The sequence below is a fragment of the Ovis aries genome, chromosome 7 (genome assembly GCF_016772045.2).
Source record: "Ovis aries strain OAR_USU_Benz2616 breed Rambouillet chromosome 7, ARS-UI_Ramb_v3.0, whole genome shotgun sequence".
Lineage (NCBI taxonomy): Eukaryota > Metazoa > Chordata > Mammalia > Artiodactyla > Bovidae > Ovis > Ovis aries.
Genome location: NC_056060.1, coordinates 17,606,231 through 17,629,097, shown reverse-complemented (window position 1 = coordinate 17,629,097; position 22,867 = coordinate 17,606,231). Strand labels below are relative to the sequence as shown.

The 22,867-nt window shown below is 36.8% G+C and overlaps 1 protein-coding gene and 1 long non-coding RNA gene across 5 annotated transcripts in view; one reads left to right on the top strand and one right to left on the bottom strand.

Moving 5' to 3' along the window:
* Positions 1 to 22,867, top strand: part of UACA (uveal autoantigen with coiled-coil domains and ankyrin repeats) — an 88,020-nt gene that overhangs the window by 2,410 nt on the left and 62,743 nt on the right. For 2 of the 4 annotated variants that reach the window (XM_060418896.1, XM_060418895.1), the window contains exon 2: positions 9,980 to 22,867. This exon is cut by the window's right edge and continues 21,280 nt beyond it. The exons of the other annotated variants lie outside the window; for them this stretch is intronic. The gene's annotated coding sequence lies outside the window, so the exon portion shown is untranslated. The remainder of the gene's footprint in view (positions 1 to 9,979) is intronic. 4 annotated transcript variants of the gene reach the window in all.
* LOC132660158 (uncharacterized) overlaps positions 1 to 22,867 on the bottom strand; it is a 63,956-nt gene that overhangs the window by 19,955 nt on the left and 21,134 nt on the right. The gene's annotated exons all lie outside the window — the stretch shown is intronic.

Genomic DNA, 22,867 nt, shown 5'->3' with positions numbered 1-22,867 from the left:
TAAGTATTCACCCTTTATATAAATGGTAATACACTGTACTTGCTATTCCATATATTTTTTTAAACTGTAGAATCTAGGCCCATTTAGAGCATCCCCATTCAAATCTTTTGCTATAATGTACATCATGCTATGATGAATAAGCCTGTATATATTGCAAGCATGTGTGTATATACTTGTGGATCAATTCCTGAAAGTGTAATTGCTAGATTAAAGGACATGTGCATGTATAATTTTAAAGAATGTTGTTAAATTTCCTCTGTGCATCATGTACCCAATGTATAAGAAAGTATCATTTCCGATGCTGTTATTTAAAGTTTGTTCAAATTGTTAAGTTTTGTCAGCCTGATAAGTAGATATGGTATCTCAGGATAGTTTGAATTTGCATTTCTTTTACTGTGGGTGAAGTTGAGCATCTTTTCATGTTTTTAAGAGCCCCTTCCATGTTCTTTTCTGGGAAGAGTTTACTCTTTCCATTTTTCTATTGGGTTGTCAATTTCTTTCATTTGTATGTACTTTATATCAGGGAAATTAGCCTTTTCAATACGAATTTTTTTTCTTAATTGGTTTTTTGTCTTTTGACTTTGTTTATGGTGGCTTTTGCTCTGCAGAGTGGCTTATTTTTGTACAGTTGAATTTATCAACCCTTTATTTTGTGACTTTTTATATCTTGGCTTTTCCACTCTGCAATATTAAACAAAAATAAAGAAAAATCTCCCTGGTTTCATCTAGTCTTTGTTTCATTTTTAAAAATATTTAACTCTTTAATCCATATAGAATTTTTTCTGGTGTAAGATAAGAGGTATACATCTTGTTTTCTTCCTTCTCTTCCATTTTCCCCTTGTGGCTACCTAATTGAATCTTAAAGCATTCATTTAATCATTATGGAGATGATCACAATTTGTACAACTTTAAAGATTTAAAAACTGTATTTCATAAGTAGGTTTTGTTATGCATTTATAATATTTAAGTGTATTTATCTGGAGACACATTAGAAATGAACTGTAAATATTTTATGATATTATAGTATGAAAAATACAGTATATTAACATAACATGCTAAATTATAATTATATGCTATATAAGGAATTTCAAATATTCTGAGTAGTACCGTGGTTATAAATATATCAGTGAGTTTAGAGTTCACTAAAAGAGGGTGTGTTTATACACATAAATATAGTTCACAATTTTAAACTGTGCATAGAATACATGTCAGTGTCCTTTACTAGCTAAATCTAGAGATAGCTGCATCTTTTAGTCCATAAAACAAGACAATTTTTGTTGTCAGATTTGTTTTTAATTACTAAATTGGAGTTTCCGATCTCTGAAAGGGATAATTAAATAACTATAAATGCTACTTCAGATCTAGTCAATTATATGTACAGTCAATTATGTGTACAATCATATGTACAATGAGAATAGGCTTGTTCCATTTTTACCTAGTTCAGATTAGGAAATTTGAGTAGTAATTAAAAGGACTTACTGCAAACCCGTATTGCAAGCACACATTTTGGAAGGAGGTTCCGCTTTAAATTGTACCTATACTACTAATCTCTGACCTGGGAAGTTCTGCAGTGATCATTTTTGCTGCCATTTCTTGAGGCTGCTCTTAACATGGGGCAATCAATTTTATAAATCAGCAACCAAATATGTTCTAAAGCATCTCATTAATGTGTCAGTACCCTGAAAAAAATTTTGGTATTTCTAAAAGAATTTAGAGTTACAAATATAGCAACTTAAAAATCTTCAAAAAACTTCTTTTGGTTCCCACCAAGAGCAGAAGTTTGAGATGTTTTGAAAAGCATAAAGGATTAAGTATTACTTTGTTTTAGTTGTAATTTTGAGAATGAGGCATTTGTGTTTTCCACTCAGTGATATGGGTGTGTTTGAAAGGATGTTATTGTTATTTTTGTATTGATGATTTTGTGGTAATATGAAAATTAAGATCACAAATTGTTCTGTTTAAACTCATGATACTTAATTGAGCAGTGTTTACTCATTTTCATTAAAGATGCCAACCCTTGGTCAAAATGTTTACCTTAATTAAAACTTGATTCAGACAGTTTCCCAGGATTATTCCTGTGTTGTATTTCTTGTGGTTTCTTGCAGGAAGACCGAAGTAAAGAAGCCCTCTTTTTATACTTTTGGATTTCAACCCAGCAGCAGTTTTGCTCAGCATCATGTTGACTTTAATTGCTGAACTTTATTAGAATACCAAAGCAGGAGGGTTGAATTGCTTTGGTATGTCTTTTAGTACATAATGAGTCCAAGAACTTAAATGATGAGTACTTAAGCATTTTAATTACTTCTTTTAATAACAGTGGAGTAATGATTGTGCATTTATTTATTCCACATCATACACATTTTTCAAATTTTAATTCATTAGTTTAGTAATAAGGCAGTTGCCTTATTTAGTTTGTAAGACATTTATGGCACACATAAGCTAGGCGCAAGAAGATTGAATTATTAATTAGATCCTCTTTGAAGATATGGATAATTGCAAGCTGGGAGCAGAAAATGTGTAAGATGACCATGGCATCCTTCACCACACTAGAAGGCAAAGAGGTCATCAAAGATCAGGACGAAAATAAAGAGAAAGAAGGAAACTTGCGCTTTTTCTCGGGGTAACCAAAGGTATTTCACCCCAGCTAATAGATGAAGATGGGATGATAGAATTAATATATCACAGTTTTTTAGCTCCTCATGAATCAATGGCTATAGAGTGCCAACAGGCATTTATGAGTGGCTACTAATGTCGCAGAAAGACAGTTGGACATAGTTTAATCTCCTGATGGAAATATTCATTGCTACGAATTGTCTTGCCAGAAATGCCAAACCTGAATATGATAGGTCTCTAGACCTAACCACCAGTTTACAGAAAGTACAGAGGACAGCAAAATTCTAATCATGGAAAACTCTAGAGTAAGTAACCTAGTTTCTTAAAAAATATATGTTCTAAGAAGAAGGAAAAAAATGGAGAAATTTATATATTAAGAGATTTAGGAGACATATTAACTAACCACAATGGTAGACCTCATTTGACCCTGATTAAATAACTGTAAAAATAAAAGTTTATAAGACAATTGAAGAAATGTGAACACCATCTGAATTTGTGTTGATAGTATAGAGTTATTTTAAAAGATTTAAGTGTGACAGTGGTAGTAATGCAGTTACATTTTTAAAGAGGTCTGTCTCTCAGAGAAACACTTGAGAGTATACTATTTACAGATGAAATGGTGTGGAGTGTGGAATTTGCTTGAAAATAGTCTGTGGGTGGGTGGGAGAAGTAAGTGGGGGATATAGTTGAGATAGGACTGGTTGTGAGTTAATAATTATTGTAACCGGTTGGATAATGAGACTATTGTATTTACTTTTGTGATACTATTTTGTATATGTTTTAGAACTTCTGTAATAAGATAAAATCATAATTTTCATGAAGTTTCAGAGAGCCAGACATAATACTATAGTATGCTAAGAGCCGTAATATAGGTGTGTATACATTGCTGTGAGAGCACAGATGTATAGGGTGGGGTCAGGGGTAAAGGTAGAAAGGTGAAGCTTGAACGTGGGTCAGACAGAGTTCGAAGGGCATTGAGGGCAAAAGAGAAGTGAGCACAATGCTTTGGAGTTGTGAAGTTATATAGCCAATTGTGGGAGTATTAGGTTTGAAAACAAAATTTGGTGTTCCTGTAAAGGATGGTACAGATGAGTTACTGAGAAGGATTTCAGTGAATGTCAGGAGTTAGAGGGGTGACAGCTTTCGAAGAGAGTGAAAGGAAGATTTTTCTTTCTTTCTTCCTATTTTTTTTTTTTTTACCTTGATTTAAAACTTTGAATTTCTTGACAAGTTTTAACCATTGTTTAGAGGGATCTCTGACTGGAGTCAGTTTACATTTCATCTTCAGAAATTATCCTGTTAATAACAAGTTCATGTTCCTTCTCATCCCCTCTCCTCTAGAATTAGCTAAGAGCCAGCAAAATTTTGTTCTCATCAGCCCTGTTTCACTTATGGCTGTATCCTTGCTGAAGAAATCTAGATCCCAGAATATTAGATTTAAATGTGACTCATATAGTCTCTGTGTCAGTATCATATGGAAACCTTTACTGTCCTGTTACAGATCGTGCAAACGTTTGTCTGTCCTCACATAAGGGATCTAACAAACTGGTGAAAATTTCCACCTGCATGAGCTATCTGCGTGAGAGAAATCAAATTGATTTCTGTAACGAATTTGCCTAAAAATAGATGTTTGAAATGTACTTCCTGAAATTATAAGCAGAATGATAGGCTAATATATCCATTTTGTCTCTTCCTAAGTCATACAACATTGAAAAGCTTTACTAGTTTTTGTATAGTTGGAAAAAGTAAAAGGTCTTTAAGGCTTAAAAATATAACACAAAAACAAAAGGGCAAACTCACTTGTTTGTAGTTACAAAAACAGTTTTGTCTGTTGGGCTTTTTTATATTCTCAGGAATCCTAATTATTGTTGATGTGGATTAATTTATTTCCACATAGTGTAGTGTCTAAAATGAAGTGTAAAATGTGAACCAGTACAGTTGAGTGACTAAAGCTCTGACTGAGGCTGGGATTTGATGAGCTGTGTTTATGTAATGGAATCAGACTGGCAGTGCCCTTGAGAGAGAGTAGATATTGGACTGAACCAGCGAGGATAAATGGCTGTTGATTTTAAAAATCTTTTTTTTCCCATAAAAGTCACACATGCTCATTGTAGAAAACAAAATATAGTTGAAGATAAAGAACAAAACAAGTCAATTGTAGTTCTGTTCATCAGATTTTAAACCACAGGTAACGCTATTTATTCAGATTCCATAGTACCTCTTTGTTATTCACTTAGCATTTAGTGACCTTAATGCCACAGTAATGATATGTGTATGTTTTTGAATAATATTTGATTCTAAGACATTTTGTACTTAAAACTACAAATAATTTGAAATGATTTGAGCAGATTCAAATGTCCCATTAGGAGAACTCAGTAAATGCTGGTGAGTTTTCTTAAAAATAAATGACATACAAGAAGTCCAAGTGCCTATAGCCAATATTTATCTAACATGGATGTTCAGGCATCATTTTAAGTGATTTACATGAACTCACATACTCATAGCAACCCTAAGAAGTGAGTACTATTGCCATCATTTTATAGATGGAAGTTAAATAATTTACTTGCCCAGGTGCTGTGGCTATAAGTGGAGAGCCAGATGGTCTGACTCTGGAACCATGTTTTTAATCATCATGAACTGATATAATTTCAGACTGAAAACTATGGAATTTGTGTCTTAAGCCAAAAACCTAAAATATTGGGAGCCAGGGTATTTGGGCAGAAGGAAGACCTTTTATGGTAAGTCTCAAAACCATTTTGTGTTCTGTCCAGCAGTTGCATTCCCCATACCCTTCCAATAATCATACTATGATTTAAATCATATTTATTAACCAGCCAAAATGTTATTGCTTTAATCTGTGTCTTTACTTTCCAGGGAGTGTGACAATATTCTTGTGATTATTGGCTCTTTCACTTTCATGTTATTTGACCATTTCTTTCTGTTGATGCCTTGTTCATATTGATCTTTGAGAGCTTTATATCTCTATTTTTGCTATTTTATGGCCCATCATAGCTTTGAGAGTAGTGTATCTTTGACTATAGTTGCATTTCTGTCCTCTCCCCTTTATGTTTCAAACAGTTTTTGCTTTATGTAGTTAATTTTGTTTTAATTGATATTTTAAGGTTCCTGGCTACTTTATATTCATTGTAAAGTCTAACTAATGATTATAAAAATCTTGAATTCAAACCATTATAATATTGTCTTGCATTGTTGATATTAATACTGTCATATTGTATCCTCTTTGCCTTTTGCTGTTGTGTATGTGTGTATGTTAACCCAATAGATTATCCCGTCATCCTTGGTTTTAGCATTAGTTGGAGGATGTATGGGTGAAGTAAGTCTTGAGTATCCAATAGAACTAAAAGTTGTTGGCTTAGTGTTTGGAAAGGGGTGTGTGTGTGTGTGTGTGTGTGTGTGTGTATGTATGTGTATGTGCATACGTGCATGCTTGTGTACATGTGTGTCTAAAAGGGTATAAGCTTTTTGGGGTAGGGGGAGATATGTTTTTAATATTGACCTTACTGATATGTCTTCAAGGTCGACATTACTTCTGTAGTAAAGTTTTTCCTTTCCGATGCACAAACATATTTTTAAAAAGTCTCATTGACTTCTGGTTAATTTTTTTCTTACCAGATTCTGGTATTATTAAAGATGGGGAGGGAGGAAGGACATAAAACAGTCATGCTTTCTAAACTAAAAAAAAGTGTGTGTAAATTTTCTTCCGGCTTGTTTTGGTTATTCTATAGTTTTCTCATCCACATGATACTTAGCCTGTGTAGAGGTTGGGGTATCGTGAAAATACCCCAGCCTCTCTAGTGGGGAAGTCTTGTGGCTGTGGTTCTAGTGAGGCTGATGCACTCTGATCTTTTCTGCTGTGTATGTGAGAAATAGCTCACAAACACTTTCTGACTGACACGAGAGGTTTTTTTTTTTTTTAAATGGGAGATTTTTTTATGATTCACCTTTATTTTTTTGACTGTTGGATTCTTTTAAAAAATTAACATTTTGTATTTTAAAAACACTTTATAAAATATAAAGAACATTCATGGCAATGGATAAGTAGATAAATGTGGAAAGTGGAGTGTTTTCTCAGCCTTAGAAAAGGCATACTGTGGGCCAGACTGTGCGTAGTTTTTGAAACTGCCTGGAGCAATGTGAAGGGGCAGGTGGTGTGTTAGAGTCCTAGGGTCAAGTCTGCTGTATGGTAGACTTGAACTTGGATCTTGCTGTTCCCAATAACCAGCTTTATGACCTTGGGCAAGTTACTTCAATATACTTTGTTTCCTTATTTGGAAAGTGGGGTTAATAATTGCAGTTAACTCAATAAATGTTAGTTCTTTTCATTACTCCCTGAAAAATCTCACCTGAGCTCATTTCATTTTTGTCCTTTATAACCAGATAAATAGCAGTCTTCCTGATCTTTTTCTTTCCAATTAATACATGCTCTTATAGGCTTTTTATAGAACCTAGATCTTCAAAAGATCGTTTGCCCCTAGCCTTTTGCCCCCTGGGAGATAAGTGGTATCTCTATTTTTTATTTATTAAAAATTAATTCTTGAGGGCCTAGGCCTAGGGAGATGAGAAGATGAAGAAGATAAAGAGGCTTAAAATACTGTGCAGGAACTCTGTAAATGGATAATACAAAGTAATAAGTGCTGTGATAGAGGAGTTTACAAGCTGCTGACCCAGTCTGGGGTTGAGGAGTCGGTGAAGGTTTTTTGTATTTTTTGTAGGGTGGGCTGCTGCTGCTTTTTTTAAAATTAAGATGAGAGTCACATAACAAATCGTTTGAAAGTGAACAATTCAGTGGCATATAATATTTTAACAGTATTGTGTTGGCCCCATCTCTGGCTCCCAAACTTTTTCATCACCCCAGAAGAAAACCCTGTACCCATTAAGCAGCTGCTTCCCAACTCTTCTCCCCTACCCCTTGGCAACCCCGACCACCAGTCTGCAGGATGAGCCTCTTCATCTGAAGCTTAAAAGAAGTGGGTAGGAGTGATCCAGCAAAGGAAGACATTCTTTTCAGAGGGAACGGCAAGAGCAGAAGCATGAAGGGAAGAAATGCTGGAGTTGGGGGAAGGGACAGTTGGATTGTCAGCTCAGCTTTTTGCCACCAAAATAATCAGCAAGGGATTGAAGGGGAGCTAGTCAGGAAGGGAGGTTGGGGCTAAATCTTGGAATGGCTTAAAATAGGCCATGTTGTTAGTGTTGGACTTTGTCCTGTGTATGCAGAAGTGGCGAATCATATGATCACAGGTGTTTTATTAGATGGATTACTGTGTAGCTGTGTTCAGGATGGATTTGAGGGGGTCTGTCTTAGAGGTGGGCAGATTGCTTATGAGTCTGCTACCATAGGATAGGCAAGGATTAGTGAGGGGCTGGATCATAACGGTGCTGGAAGGGACGGAGAAGAGGGAGCACGTTAGAGAAACGTGGGTTGTCTGAGACCAGAGAGGCTGTGACTTGCCAGTCATACAGTTAACTTGCCCTGAGCAAGTCCCACTAAGCCCCTGCACCTGATGATGTAGTGTGGGGAAGGTGCAGTCCCAGACTGGAGGTAGTAGCTCTCAAGGCGGGAGTGGAGGGGTGGCCGGAGAATGCCGTCTCCATCTTCCTGTATCCTAACATCTTAGCCCTGTTTTAAAGTACACTGATTGATAGTTTGGATGAATAGTTCAAAGTTCTGATGATATTGTTTGAAAAACACTTTTGAAAGTTTAACGTGCTATGGTAGTAAAACATTATAAGCACACATTGTTTATAATAATCATAAGCAGTTCATATAATTCTTATAAGCATTATAAGAACCCTTGATTTAGAGTGTTTTGTTAGCTGTGGAAGGCATTACTTGTGTATTTGATAGAGTTGAAGCTATAGTTGGTATTTTTTTTTTTTTTGGCCTCACTGCATGGCATTATAGTTAGTATTTTATATTTACCACTGTATGAGCTTATCATTACATGATATCATTCATATCTATCAGTGTACTCTTCCCACCGGTTAATACAGATAGGCAGAATCTGGCTTATTTTGCTGGGAACAAATCTTTGGAATTCTATTGAGGAACATACTATATCTACTTGTATTGATATATTTGCCATTGTATAAATTATAATTACTTTGAGGCTGAAAATTTCAGTTCTGCTCATATTTGTCAGACTTTATTTCTTGGGCTGAAAACTTCTATTGTGTGCCCTCATTTTCTTCTCTCACTCTCAGGAATTGCTCTTAGTCGCCTTGCAGATTGCCCCACCTTGGACGCCATTGTCAGTCTATCGGTAGCCTATTGGTAATGTTTAGCCCCTTAGTAGCTGAGATTCAGAAAGAGTTCTCTTCTCTGTCCAGAGCAGTGAAGTTCCTGAAGGCTAACAAACATATTTACTGTCTATTACATTGCGCTTTCATTCAGCACAGATTTATTTCGCACTTTCTTTATGCCAGATTTGGTTTGGTTTGGTTCCTTCCTTCTCCCTTCCTCTTTGCTTTTCCGCTTTTCCTCCCCTTTGCTTTTTTTTTTTTTTTTTTTGGCTAGATTTCTGTGGTGGGCATGACTGTCTCATACCAAAGTCAGTTGGCTGAATCCCTCTGAGATACCCTGCTATCTTGATCCCTGGGTTGTATCTTTAGGTGTAGTTTTCCTTAATGAACCTTGAGTGGAATAGCCTAAGAGCCAGGTTTTCATTTGGCCCATTTACTCCTCTGCTCTTTATAGCAAGAATCGGACTGGAGTTTTGTACAGTAGAAGCTGTCACTGGTGTTAGGGTTCTTTGTGTCTGGTTTACCCAGTCATTATGATTTGGCACTAACCTTTATTTCTATAGCCATGCTTTGCCTTTTGGTGTAGAAAATTGGCTCCAAAAGGTGATGATTTTGCAAAAACATGTCTTACATGTCTTTTTTTTTTTTTTTTTTAACTAGGGGAAAGTTCAGTTCCCTTTTTAATGTAACTAATTTTTAAATTCATATAATTTGATTTTCTTAATGAGTTTTAAAATAGCCCTTCACTTTATCTTTTTAATTTGTTTAAATATTAGATTTTAAAAAAGCATTTTAGGATTAGAAAGGACCTTAAAGTTTGACTGTTATCCACAGTTAGAATACATTTTCTATTCTGACAGAGAGGTAGTGGGCAGAATTCTAAAAATGGCCTTCCCTAATTTCCCACCTTAATCCCCAGGACTTTGAATTAGATGAGATACTATGCCCATGGTTAGTTCTGTTACATGGCAAACGAGATTTTGCGTATGTAATTTAAGGTTACTAACAACTGGACTTTGAGTTAGACGATAGGGAGTTTATCCAGGTGGACCTACTCTAATCACATGAGAATTAAAAAACAGATTTTTTCTCTGGCTCACAGCAGAATTGGAAAGCAGAGAGAGCTGAAGGACAGGAAGGACTTGGTATGTTGTTGCTGGCTTGAGGATGGATGGGGCCATGTGTCAACAAATGCAAGAGGCCTTGAAGAGCTGAGAGAGAGGCTCTCTGCTGACAGCCACCAAGGAAACAGAGTCCTCGACCTACAGCTTCAGGGAATGGAATTCTACCAATAAGTTGAATGAACCTGGGAGTGAATTCTTCCCAGACGAGAACCCAGCCTGGCTGGCATCTTGATTTTGGCCTTGAGAGACCCTAAGCAAAAAACCCACTCAACCCCACTGCACTTGACCTGTGAACGCATAAATAAATTTCGTTTTTAAGCCTCTAAGTTTGTAATAATTTTTTTACACAGCAGTAGAACAATGTAAGACTTTTGCCATAGTCTTATTTTGCTATATAAATAAATTCTATGGAAGAAATGGAAATCTTATAAGTGAAAAAAATCAGAATAAAAAATGTAGGTACAACTTGATAATAGTCATATAAAAATTCACATGGGAAAAGACCAGCAGGGGAATACACAAAGATGATCATCATTATGGATTAAAATTTTTGTTTCACTTCTTTGTTATGATTTTAATTTTTATAATTAAAATATATCTATGTTAATATAATTTTAATACACTTATTTATGAAAACTAACAGCTTAATTTTATTTGGGGATTTATTACTGGGAACATGTAAGTCCATAGGCCTGAAAGACTTGCTGGCAAGTGTTACATGTAAAAAGCTTCTGAGTGGTTTCCTTTGCCTTAATTATTGAATGTATATAATTAAGATAATTGGTAGAAAGAGCCCATTGGCAATAAGCTAAAACTCTCTGTTCCTTAGCATTCACCCCATCACTGATTTGCTGAGGAAGTAGCCTTTGCTGTCCTGTGTTGTTGAGGGGAACACATAGGCCTGCACAGTTTTGGAAAAGAGATTCTGTGTAGGGGTCATGAGGTGGCCGTTGGAAAGATAGATTTAAATTGCTTATGTGTGGCCTTTAAAATAAAGATGTGAAAGGACTTGTACCAAATATTACTCGTCTCCAAGCCACTTAAAGTGATCTAGCCTTAATAACTGGCTTTATTGCAGGGGGTTGGGCAAGTTAACAATGGCAACCCATTCCAGTACTCTTGCCTGGAAAATCCCGTGGATGGAGGAGCCTGGAAGGCTGCAGTCCATGGGGTTGCTGAGGGTCTGACACGACTGGACGACTTCTCTTTCACTTTTCACTTTCCTGCATTGGAGAAGGAAATGGCAACCCACTCCAGTGTTCTTGCCTGGAGAATCCCAGGGACGGGGGAGCCTGGTGGGCTGCTGTCTTTGGGGTCGCACAGAGTCGGACACGACTGAAGTGACTTAGCGGCAGTAGGGCAAGTTAAGCTTTGTTAATCAGAACCCTTTCTCTGCACAGCTGAGGAAATGGAACAGCAGTTTTCCTAATTGCTTAGATCTAATAGCATTCCTGCTGTTGAACTGTTTTGATAGCGTGGGAAAGGGTGAGTCACGAAAGAGGAAGGAACTGTACTTAGGACCCTTGACAAACACTCCTGGGTGTGGTGGTGTGTTTGGGTCTACTCCTGAGACAAAAAGTGTCTCGTTTTACGTAATGAGACTATCATGTAGGGTTTTGTTGTCAGTGATTCTAACTTATAAGGTAAATTTCCTTTGTCTGCTCCTCAGTAGCACTGCAGATACTTCTTAAAAAAGACCATAAGTAGGAAAAGAATAGTATTGCGTCATGAAGATGAACTCCTACCCTATAGTTACTTTTGGATTGAAACTGATTTATTAAAACTGATATTGCTAACCACAAGGTATACTATTGCTTTTCAGTGTTTCTAGTTGATAACACTGATTCAGTTAAATAGTGATAATTGGGAAAAGATGTTGAAAATAGTAACATTTCCATTGAAAGTGTGAATACACATGCTTACAAATTATAAACCACTTATAAACGCAAGGCCAGCTTTATAAAGGACAATTTTGGAGTTCCTGAAATGCCCCTTTTTTTTTCCAGCCTTCAAAATTTCAAAATGTAGGTGTTCCAGTTGTATCCATGTGGGTGACTCTTTCTGCTGGATTCCCCAGTTCCTTGTTTGGTACCATCAGACTAACAGTTTAGGCAGGCCCTGTGGTGCTTTGAAGGCTCTCAGGGAGAACGAGAAGGGTGTTAAGTGCCAAGGCTGAGGACAGGACAGAACTTGGAGATGCGGAAATCAGGGTGCTGTTTCCTGCTGTTAAGTGCAATCCCTGCTGAGCCGGAGGTAAGATTAAAACCGCAGTTGCTTGCCTCGTATTTTAGCTTATTACCTGGCCGTTAGGATGAGTCCTTCTTTAAATTTGGTGCCCTTAGCACTTTACTCCCCTTACCCTGGTCCCAGCCCTGCTCATTGGTGCATTTTCTTTCCTCTGAAGGAGAAACTTAGATTTTTGCCCAGAGAATCCAAAAAGAGAGTCTTTAAGTTGATTCTTCTATATGTGACTTCACTTGGCCAATGCTATAACAGATATGTATATGAATATAAGTTAGGGGATATTTAGTTATGCATTTGAAGTAGTTTGGCTTGTATGTAGCATTTCCAGAACATAAATATTGCGAGAACAGTTTAGATCAATAAATATTTCATGACTGTGACTGCAGGGTCTTCCAGTATGCCCAGGAATGTTCTGATTTGTTATTTTCTTCCTTCTTTTATTGAGGCTTTGTACTCTTGTAATTTATGTAATTTATGACAGAGGTTTTCATGATGTGTTTCATGTTTGTAATTGCTGTTAGAGTAAGGGGTGAAAATGGGATGTATATTGCCATTGCCTTGAAGTGGGGAGAGAGGGGATTGGACATGAACTGTACTTTTGAGACAGAATTTTACCTTTGGAGATTGGGAGAGAAACACCATCATTTCTTGGTATTTATTTGTTATAAAATATAAATAATAAACCAATCTGGGATTTATTTATACACCATACCAAATCCTAGAGGTAGTACTATTAGTTTAGTTAAACTTCTGATAATTAACTTCTTTCATATTGATTGCCAAAATATGGTTGTTTTTGGTTAAATTAGCAGGAATCTTAAGTATTATCAGTGAAAATTTGAATTTTTAATATGTAAACTATTAATAATTTGGTATACATCTTATATATCTGTAAATAAAGTTTACCTTTTAGACTCATTTGAATAGCCTTTTTAAAAAATTAATTAATTTCTTTTACTTTACAATATTGTATTGGTTTTGCCATATACTGACATGAATCTGCCACAGGTATACATGTGTTCCCCATCCTGAACCTCCCTCCCTCCTCCCTCCCCATCCTATCCCTCTGGGTCATCCCAGTGCACCAGCCCCAAGCACCCTGTATCATGCATCAAACCTGGGCTGGAGATTCATTTCACATATGATGTTTTACATGTTTCAGTGCCATTCTCCATCCCGCCCTTGCCCTCTCCCGCGAGTCCAAAAGACTGTTCTATACATCTGTGTCTCTTTTGCTGTCTTGCATATAGGGTTATTGTTACCATCTTTCTAAATTCCATATATTTGTGTTAGTATACTGTATTAGTTTTTTTCTTTCTGGCTTATTTCACTCTGTATAATAGGCTCCAGTTTCATCCACCTCATTAGAACTGATTCAAATGTATTCTTTTCAATGGCTGAGTAATACTCCATTGTGTATATGTACCACAGCTTTCTTATCCATTCATCTACTGATGGACATCTAGGTTGCTTCCCTGTCCTGGCTATTATAAACAGTGCTGCAGTGAACATTGGGGTACACGTGTCTCTTTCCATTCTGGTTTCCTGAGTGTGTATGCCCAGCATTGGGATTGCTGGGTCATAAGGCAGTTCTATTTCCAGTTTTTTAAGGAATCTCCTCACTGTTCTCCATAGTGGCTGTACTAGTTTTCTCCACACCCTCTCCAGCATTTATTGCTTGTAGACTTTTGGATTGCAGCCATTCTGACTGGTGTGAAATGGTACCTCATTGTGGTTTTGATTTGCATTTCTCTGATAATGAGTGATGTTGAGCATCTTTTCATGTGTTTGTTAGCCATCTGTATGTCTTCTTTGGAGAAATGTCTGTTTAGTTCTTTGGGCCATTTTTTGATTGGGTCGTTTATTTTTCTGGAATTCAGCTGCAGGAGTTGCTTGTACATTTTTTAGATTAATTCTTTGTCCATTGCTTCATTTGCTATTATTTTCTCCCATTCTGAAGGCTGTCTTTTCACCTTGCTTATAGTTTCCTTTGTTGTGCAGAAACTTTTCATTTTAATTAAAATGTGTCCCATTTGTTTATTTTTGCTTTTATTTCTAATATTCTGGGAGGTGGGTCATAGAGGATCCTGCTGTGGTTTATGTCAGAGAGTGTTTTGCCTATGTTTTCCTCTAGGAGTTTAATAGTTTCTGGTCTTACATTTAGATCTTTAATCTACTTTGGGTTTATTTTTGTGTATGGTGTTAGAAAGTGTTCTAGTTTCATTCTTTTACAAGTGGTTGACCAGTTTTCCTAGCACCACTTGTTAAAGAGATTGTCTTTTCTCCATTGCATATTCTTGCCTCCTTTGTCAAAGATAAGGTGTCCATAAGTACGTGGATTTATCTCTGGGCTTTCTATTTTGTCCCATTGATCTATATTTCTGTCTTTGTGCCAGTACCATACTGTCTTGATGACTGTGGCTTTGTAGTAGAGCCTGAAGTCAGGCAGGTTGATTCCTCTAGTTCCATTCTTCTTTCTCAAGATTGCCTTGGCTATTGAATGGCCTTTTAAAGTAAAATTAGGTTATATTGGCAGGAATAAGACCAAGTTGTCCATACTTTATCTCGTTATATTTGGCAATATCTAGAGACATTTTGGGTCATTACAACGTAGGAGTGTACTACTGGTGTGTCGCGGGTAGATGCCAGGGAGCCATGCTGCTGAGCATCCTAGAGTGCATAGGACACACCCTTCACAACAGATATTTACTTGGCGCAAAGTTTCAATAGTGCCAAGGTTGAGAAAGCATGCTTTATAGGATTTATAGCAACATATAGTTTATATCATCCTTTGTATGTTTTGCTTTCCTCAACCCCGCATCTTATATGAGCCAGCGTTTTGAAATTGTGCTCTTGTCAGGTGTGATGTGTGGAAGACTGGTTACAAAATGATTCCATTCTCTACCCTTCCCCGTATCCATAGTCTTTGCAACGTGACTTTGCCTGTTTCCCTGCTTCTTGAATATTGATAGGTTGTACAAGCGCCTTGCTTTGCACAGTAGAAAATGTTGGAAACAATGTTGTGCCTAGGGCTCAAAAGGCCTTTCATGCTTCTGTTTTCTCTTGTGATCAAGCCCACACTTGCCTGGCTAGACTGCTGGTTACTAGTTGCTCCTATTGTCCCAGGAGGCATCTCACCAGTCACCAGACATGGGAAGGAGGCCATCCCAGTCCAGCCAGCCGGGCCATTTGATGGTAGACACATGCATCCCTGAGATTACCCAGCCTCACCCAGCACAGCAGAACTTGCCCCACTGACGTGTAGACTCGTGAGGAATAATATTAATTCATGGTAGCTATTTTAAGTCTCTGGGTCTGGTTTTGCAGCAGTGGAAAACTGATAAATTATGATATAGTAAGCTTTTTGAAGGGAATGAATGTATCTGCTTTTTCTTCTAATTATTAATAATTCTAGGCAGATGTCGTGTTAAAAAGCCTTGAGATGCAATTATATTTGTTTCCTTCATAATTTAAAAACAGGGAGACCATTAAAATTGAAGTGAGGTGAGCAAATGGGAGAAAATGGAAGGAAATTTTGTCAGTGATCTCTTGCAGGTACAGATCATGTATGGGTAAGGATTTTGGATTGTATTTGGATCCTAATCTAAAAAATCCAGTAGGCCAATTCTTCTGTTTGTTTGTTTGCTTTTTAAAAAACATCCCACAGTGTGACTTTTTTTTCTTGATTGTTTCCTAATATTACTTTCAGGTTAAATATTTAAGAATACTAACTACTACCTCTAGTAGTAACAAAGTAGTGATATGATCTGACTTCAGTTTTAAAAAATATTCTGATTACTGTGTAGAGTGTAAACTGTAGCTTACAAGTAGTCAAGGGGCATAGATAGAGTGGGGAGGCCAATTCATAGATTATCGTAATAGTCCACAGTGATGCAGAAACTAAAAAAACCACAAAACTCCCAAGCAAAACCATAATGTGCGTGTGTGCTCAGTGGCTCAGTTGGTTCCGACTCGTGGTGACCCCATGGATGTAGCCCATCAGGCTCTTCTGTCTGTGGGATTTTCCAGGCGAGAATATTGGACTGGGTTGCCATTTCCTCCGCCACAGGATCTTCCTGACCCAGGGGTCGAACTTACGTCTCTTGTGTCTCTTGCATTGGCAGGTGAGTTCTTTACCACTGTGCCAGTTCTTATTATTGCCATTAATTAATATAAATCAATTTTATTGTAGGCTATTTAAAACTTTTTCTGTATTTTCCATATACTCTCACTTGAGAAAGAATGAAACACTTAAAAATTGGCCTTTTAAAATAGTAAACTCATGGGTTTATTTAAAAGCTCATCTTTCCTCCAAACATTAAAGAGAAAGGTGAGAATGGAATAACAAATTATAAAATGTGTGGGGCTCTGTTATATCTATATTATTGGAAAAGTCTAAGCAAAATTTTTATTGTAAGAGTGAACCTCAGAGTTTGGCTTGGTTTGTATTTAAGTTCTATGACTGAACTTGTTCTTTTTAAAAGAAATTCTTTCATTTTTAAGGAAAAGGCTGTGATTGAAGTACAAAGGATATTCTTAAAAACACTGAACCGTCTCATATTTAACAAAATAATTGTGTTGTACAAATACATATAAGTAAGTAGATTTAGCAAATGTTTTTGAATATAGGAAAAAAAATACTGTGTAAATTTAAAATTGAGTAAAACTTATTAGGAAAAATGTAATAAAGTTTAAGATTTTTACCTCAAGAGAATACAGGTTTTTTTAATCTTTAATGTGTATATTTTATATAAAACTTTGGATGGAATAGCTTGCTCTTCTTGATTTGTTCACAGTATGGAAGTGGTCCCCAAAAAGGGTCCTGCTACACTCCAAAGGGATAGACAGTCTTCTCAGACAGTCTCTCACTCTGAGCCCTCATAGCTGCCTATTCAGATTTGTTGCCCAGCTTTGAACAGTAATGATTTTAAAGCACCACAACTGTGCTAGATCTTAGATCTCCTCATAATTAAACATCCTTAAAATTCAGAAAAATATGGTGATGAATATGAGCCACCTTATACCTCTCACAATGCCTGAAAGGATCACTAGGCAACATGGTAGAACCATTGACCTGAAACTTTTATTGCACACAGCGCCTAGCCCTGCCATTAGCAAAGTCATGAGCTCTGTCACTGTCAACCAAGAGATTATAAGCATAAACATTTATTAACTCCAATTGGATTAATCACTGCAATAGAAGTAACTACAATCCTTTGTGAAGATGAGAATAAAGATACTGAACTTTAAGCTCTGTAATTTCATAAGTACAGAGTATTATTTGAAATCTGTTGAATATGCCACTATTTTATTAAAATCAATACAAAATATCTCAATTCCAATTGTATAGTGAAATACAGTTGTTAGAATAGTTTGCTATAATTTCATTATAAAATAATACTTCAATCATACTAATTTGAAAACTACTTATTCATGCTAAATTCAAATTATTCTTCATGTGCAGTTACATGACTGATGTAAAATATATGAAAAATTCAAAATTGCTAGTAAGAGTTATTAAATATCTCCCAAACATGAAGACTATAATTAAACTAATTAACCAGTTAGAAATCTGCCAGGGCTTCCGTGGCGGCTCAGATGGTAAAGAACCTGCCTGCAGGGCGGGAGACCCGAGTTCGATCCCTGCGTGGGGAAGATCTCCTGGAGAAGGGAGTGGCTGCTCACCCCAGTGTTCTTGCCTAGAGAATCCCATGGACAGAGGACGCCGACAGGCTACAGTCCATGGTGTTGCAGAGTCGGACATGACTAACACTTTCAGTGAACATCCAAACCCCAAACCAGGGATGTTTCCCATAAAGGTACCTTCCGGGACAATATTAATGTTATAATCTCCAACATTAAATTCTAAAATCAACTCAAAGAACTCAAAATAACAAAAATAGCAATGGAAACGTTTGTTATTCATTCCTTTTTAAAAACTTTGTTTTCTCTGATTATAGAACATTGTAATCCTTAGAGATTAACATTTAGATTGTGAAACGTCATATTTACATATATGTGACATGTCAAGATATCCAAGATATATTTATTCTGTGAAAAAAGCAAGTTGGAGGATAGCCTATTAGTATAATCCTAGTTTTGTTAGTAGAGAATTTTTTTTTAATTGGAAAAATATATACTAAATTCATCATTAATCTGTTAAAAGTAGTTTCCTGTATTTAAAGAGTACAGGAATATGGGGTTCTTAAAGATACTCCTGCACCACACTTTAAGAGGTGGGTTAGATTTGGTATCATTCTGTGTGTTGAATAAACTCATGTACCAGGTTATTTTGGTGCTGATGGCTTGCCTGCTGCATACAGCTCCGCTTGCAGGGCTGAACTGCTCTTTGGAGTATCTTAAGTGGTGGAGGACAAAGGAGAGAATACAGCCAGCAAAGGGACCCTATTTTCAGAGAGAAGCTCCTCTTCTTTATTCACTTCAGGACTTCTTTGAAAAAGTTTTCTGAAATTAAAGATTTGAAAACCACCATCTGAGATTGCTGTCCACATCAAGTAGTTCTAGAACAGTTTGAGGGTACTTAGTAATTAAAACTTAAATGTTTCTACCTAATGTATATTTGGAGTTTTTAGTTTTTGAGAACATTTTCTCAGTTGTTTTCATTTTAATCAATTTAATCGGAGCAGGATGGGAAAGTGTATTAGGAAAGAGGATATTTCTACCATGATGAAATATTTCACATAATTTATAAATAGATTGCCAGTATAAATTAATCTGCTCTGTGGACAGTAAAGTTCAGAAAAAATATCTATTTAAAATGGAACCAGTCAGTTTTATAGTGCTTCATATATTTATATGTGATGCGGTATCAAATAACTTCAAAGTAATCTGTTTTGATTATCTGTATTTTCTAATTGTTACATAATCATTGTTTGTGTAATAAAAGGAGAAACTAAGGATATTGTGCTTTCTTAAATAATATTTTTACAATATTTAGAAACAAATATTAACCTTCCTTTCATAGCTTATTCCTCCCCACCTCCAAATGTCAGGGAGGATGAGGGAGACTTTTCCCTTTATATTCCTTTTTCTATACTGGCTTGTTCTTCAGTCACTACGTCGTGTCTGGCTCTTGCCACCCCATGGACTGTAGTTTTTCAGGCTGCTCTGTCCCTGGGATTTCCCAGGCAAGAATACTGGAGTGGGTTGCTGTTTCCTTCTCCAGGGGGATCTTCCCGACCCAGGGATGGAGCTTCTGTCTCCTGCGTCAGCAGGTGGACCCTTTACCACTGAGCCACCAGGGAAGTTGTACCGTTGGCTCTTTCTAAAAACCATGTGTGTGTATTCAGTGCATAATCTAAAAAAGTACAATTCAGTCCGTAAGCAAAAGCTGCTTATTTTCCTAACCTTCTTATACCTGAACACACAGCCTTCTGCTTAAAATGAAGGAAATTTGGAGTTTACGGTGGAAGCAAAGAAAGCATGTCCATGGCTGACAGAGTGGAAGACATGCATGACTAGAACTGAACAATGTATGTGGCAGAGCTTTGGTGGGCAGCTCCACTCAGACCTCTTCTTGAGTTCCCTGGAGCAGAATTGATGCCGGGGCCACCCTAGCTCCAGACCTATAGAGCTCAGCTCAGCTGTCGTTTTCTGTGAGATTTCTCTTCCAGCTCTTTGTTTACATAGCTTTATGATAAATCCAGTTTTTCTTAAGGCAACTGAATGGGTGTTTTTTCTTGCAAGTAAAGAAGCGTGAATAGAACAATATTCCTTGTAGAAAATACAGAAAATATAAAGAATTCAGGTCTTCTCTAATCTCACATTCCATAGCTGTTAACTGTTTTGTTATTTCCTTTCATTATTTTTCTGAATATTTATTCCTTAAAATTGTGATCTTACAACCTAGATTAATGTTTGCATGCCTTTTCAGTGTACTGAGCTCTATGATCTTATTTCTACTTCAGATGAAAATTAGAGCCAAGTGAAATGAGAATTGGAGAGACTAATAGGTATGTACTTTTAAAACCTGAATTTTGGAGAGATTTAGTTTTACTTTTAGAAGAGCAGCAAAGAGGATGCTTCTGAGCTAATGAGAAAATCAGTGCTGTTTTCAGTTCTTACAAATTTCCTCAGTGTTGCTCATACATGTCTTGTAAAAGTTTGAATTTAAAGTTTTCTTAAGGAGACCCAGTTTCCTGTTGTCAGGGGAAGCTTTTTTGTCACCTTGATAAATTCACATTAGGCTTGTTTGAGCAGAAACTCAATCTTGATTGGATGCGAAGATGCTGAGTTACACTGAAAGTTCACTGAAGTATTAAATGTCATCTTACTGTATTATAAGAAGTAAGCAGCTGACTAGTGGGCTGGATACTTCATCCAGTCTTTCCCTATAGGGAAGCAAGTTTATTAGAAGCTTTCCTGGTGAAGGTAGCATCAGAAGAGTGGGAATGAGTCATGCCATTCCAATGTTTAAAGCCACCATTGTGTTTTGATGACTTGGTGTCCCGTCACCGTCCTTGGGTTGTTCCTGCAAGGTCAGTACCTGAGTTTCTGGGAACTTTCCCTCTTGGTGCACCTCTCCTTCCGTTCCATTTGTCCACAGTCACTTTAGTTGTGCCTCTCACTCTTGATTCCTGTCTTTCGGTTGAATGACAACGTAGGAAAGGCCTGGTTGATCCGGATCACAGCCCGTCCACCTCTGTGGAGACTGTGGTGCATTAGGAGATCTATCACCAGAGGTCCTCCTCAAGGCTGAAAGTCCATCAGGAAAGTGGAAGGGTTTCCTTTTCAGACATGGAGGAGGCAGATTTACCAGAATTTGTTGGCTGCCTCCCTCCTGTCACAACCATCAGCAGCAAATGTTCCCTGTATCAATTAAAATCACGTTTTTCTCACATTTTTGACTACTGCTTTATTCTCAGGGAGGTCTGTGGACATCCTTGGTCAAAAGGAAAGAGGGCCAAGATTGATTTATCTATATTTGCATGGGAGTGGCCACACATAATGCTAATTATTTACCATTCCTGAACTGGATGATCCCCCAACAGCTTGATTCTATTATATATATATATATATATATATATATATATATATATATATATATAAGCTTATTTTAAAATTTAATTTTCCCTAACGTAACAAGGGAATAAATTAATTTTTAATTTTCTATATGTCATAATGCAGCTTTGGAGTTATAAAAGTGAAAAGTGAAAGTGAAAGTTGCTGAGTCGTGTCTGACTCTTTGGAATTCTCCAGGCCAGAATACTGGAACGAGTAGCCGTTCCCTTCTCCAGGGGATCTTCCCAACCCAGGGATCAAACCACCAGGAAAGCCTATTTTGGAGTCATAGGATGTGCTAAAATCATCAATAAAGAGAAAAATCTATCTAACACATCTGTCAAATGAATTTATAAGATATTCTGTCAAATAAGATTTGAGTCTAGGAGGTGTGTTGCAAACATTGCTTTGGTTGGTTGGGGTTTTCCTTGTTGAGGAAAAGCCATTTGGGGCAAAACATATACGTGGGAATGCTTACTATATAAGGAATGAGTTAAATCTATAGAAAGGTCACACTCTTTTAGGCAGTTGGAGGTAGGTGTTGGTTTAAAATAGTGCAATATACATACTTCTGGAAGAAACCATGAAGCACAGCTTTTAGCTGGTTATTGCTAGGTCAACTAATTTGCTAACCACAAATTCCCTTGAAAAGTAAAACTCTAATACAGTGTAAAACACTCAATTTTAGACAAATTTTCAATTGAATATTTGTTACAAAAGCAAGCCACAGACATTAATTAAAAGATTAAATCATAAGTATTAAAGGATTACCATATATTTAGGTTTCTGTGTTCTTAAAAATTCTTCTCTTTGAAGTGTACAACTTAAAGATATTTCTGTGTATTATTGTCTAACTTCATGAACAGGCTTTATGAGCAGCCTGCCTGAGAAGTTATACAAGGGAAAATATCCGTAACGTTGTTTTACATTTGTGTGGCCACCTCTCTGTGTGAAGTAGTCAGGCTGAGAAAGAATTCTTTGATTTCAGTATTTGTTAATTAAGTGTATTCAGTCACTCAACAGATACTTAAGTGCCTACTTTATGCGGCCAAGTGGCGAGGTTGTGAGAATACGGAATACTACTCCCTGATCTCGAGGAATTTGTAGACAGACAAGGGCGGGTCAGGAGGCAGTATTACAGGGCTAACACATTTAAATATACTGTTACAGCTCTGTGTGATAATACGTAATAGGTATAATACATAATAGGGAAGGTCTGACTTGGTCTGGAAAGGCAGAACAAGTATCTCTGCAAAAGCTGAACTGAGATCTAAAAAATGAGTTATTGTTAAGCAGCATCAAGGAAGGAAATGCTGTAATTAGGTACTCTGTGAAGGAACCTGGTACTTTTGAAGAACTTCATTATGAAAAGAGATTGGAGGACTGAAGGGAGAGGATCCAAGTTCAAGATTACACTTCAGAGGTTAGAAGGGGCCAGACCATGAAGAATCTTAGCGGTCATTTTAAGGAATTTGATCTTGAGAGCAGTAGGAAGTAGCAGAGAGCAATAGGAAGTAGCAGAGAGTAAGTACAGTACGTTTACATTTTAAAAGCTAACCTATTTGAATTTGATAACTGTATAGTATTACCAGTTCTTTAGAGGG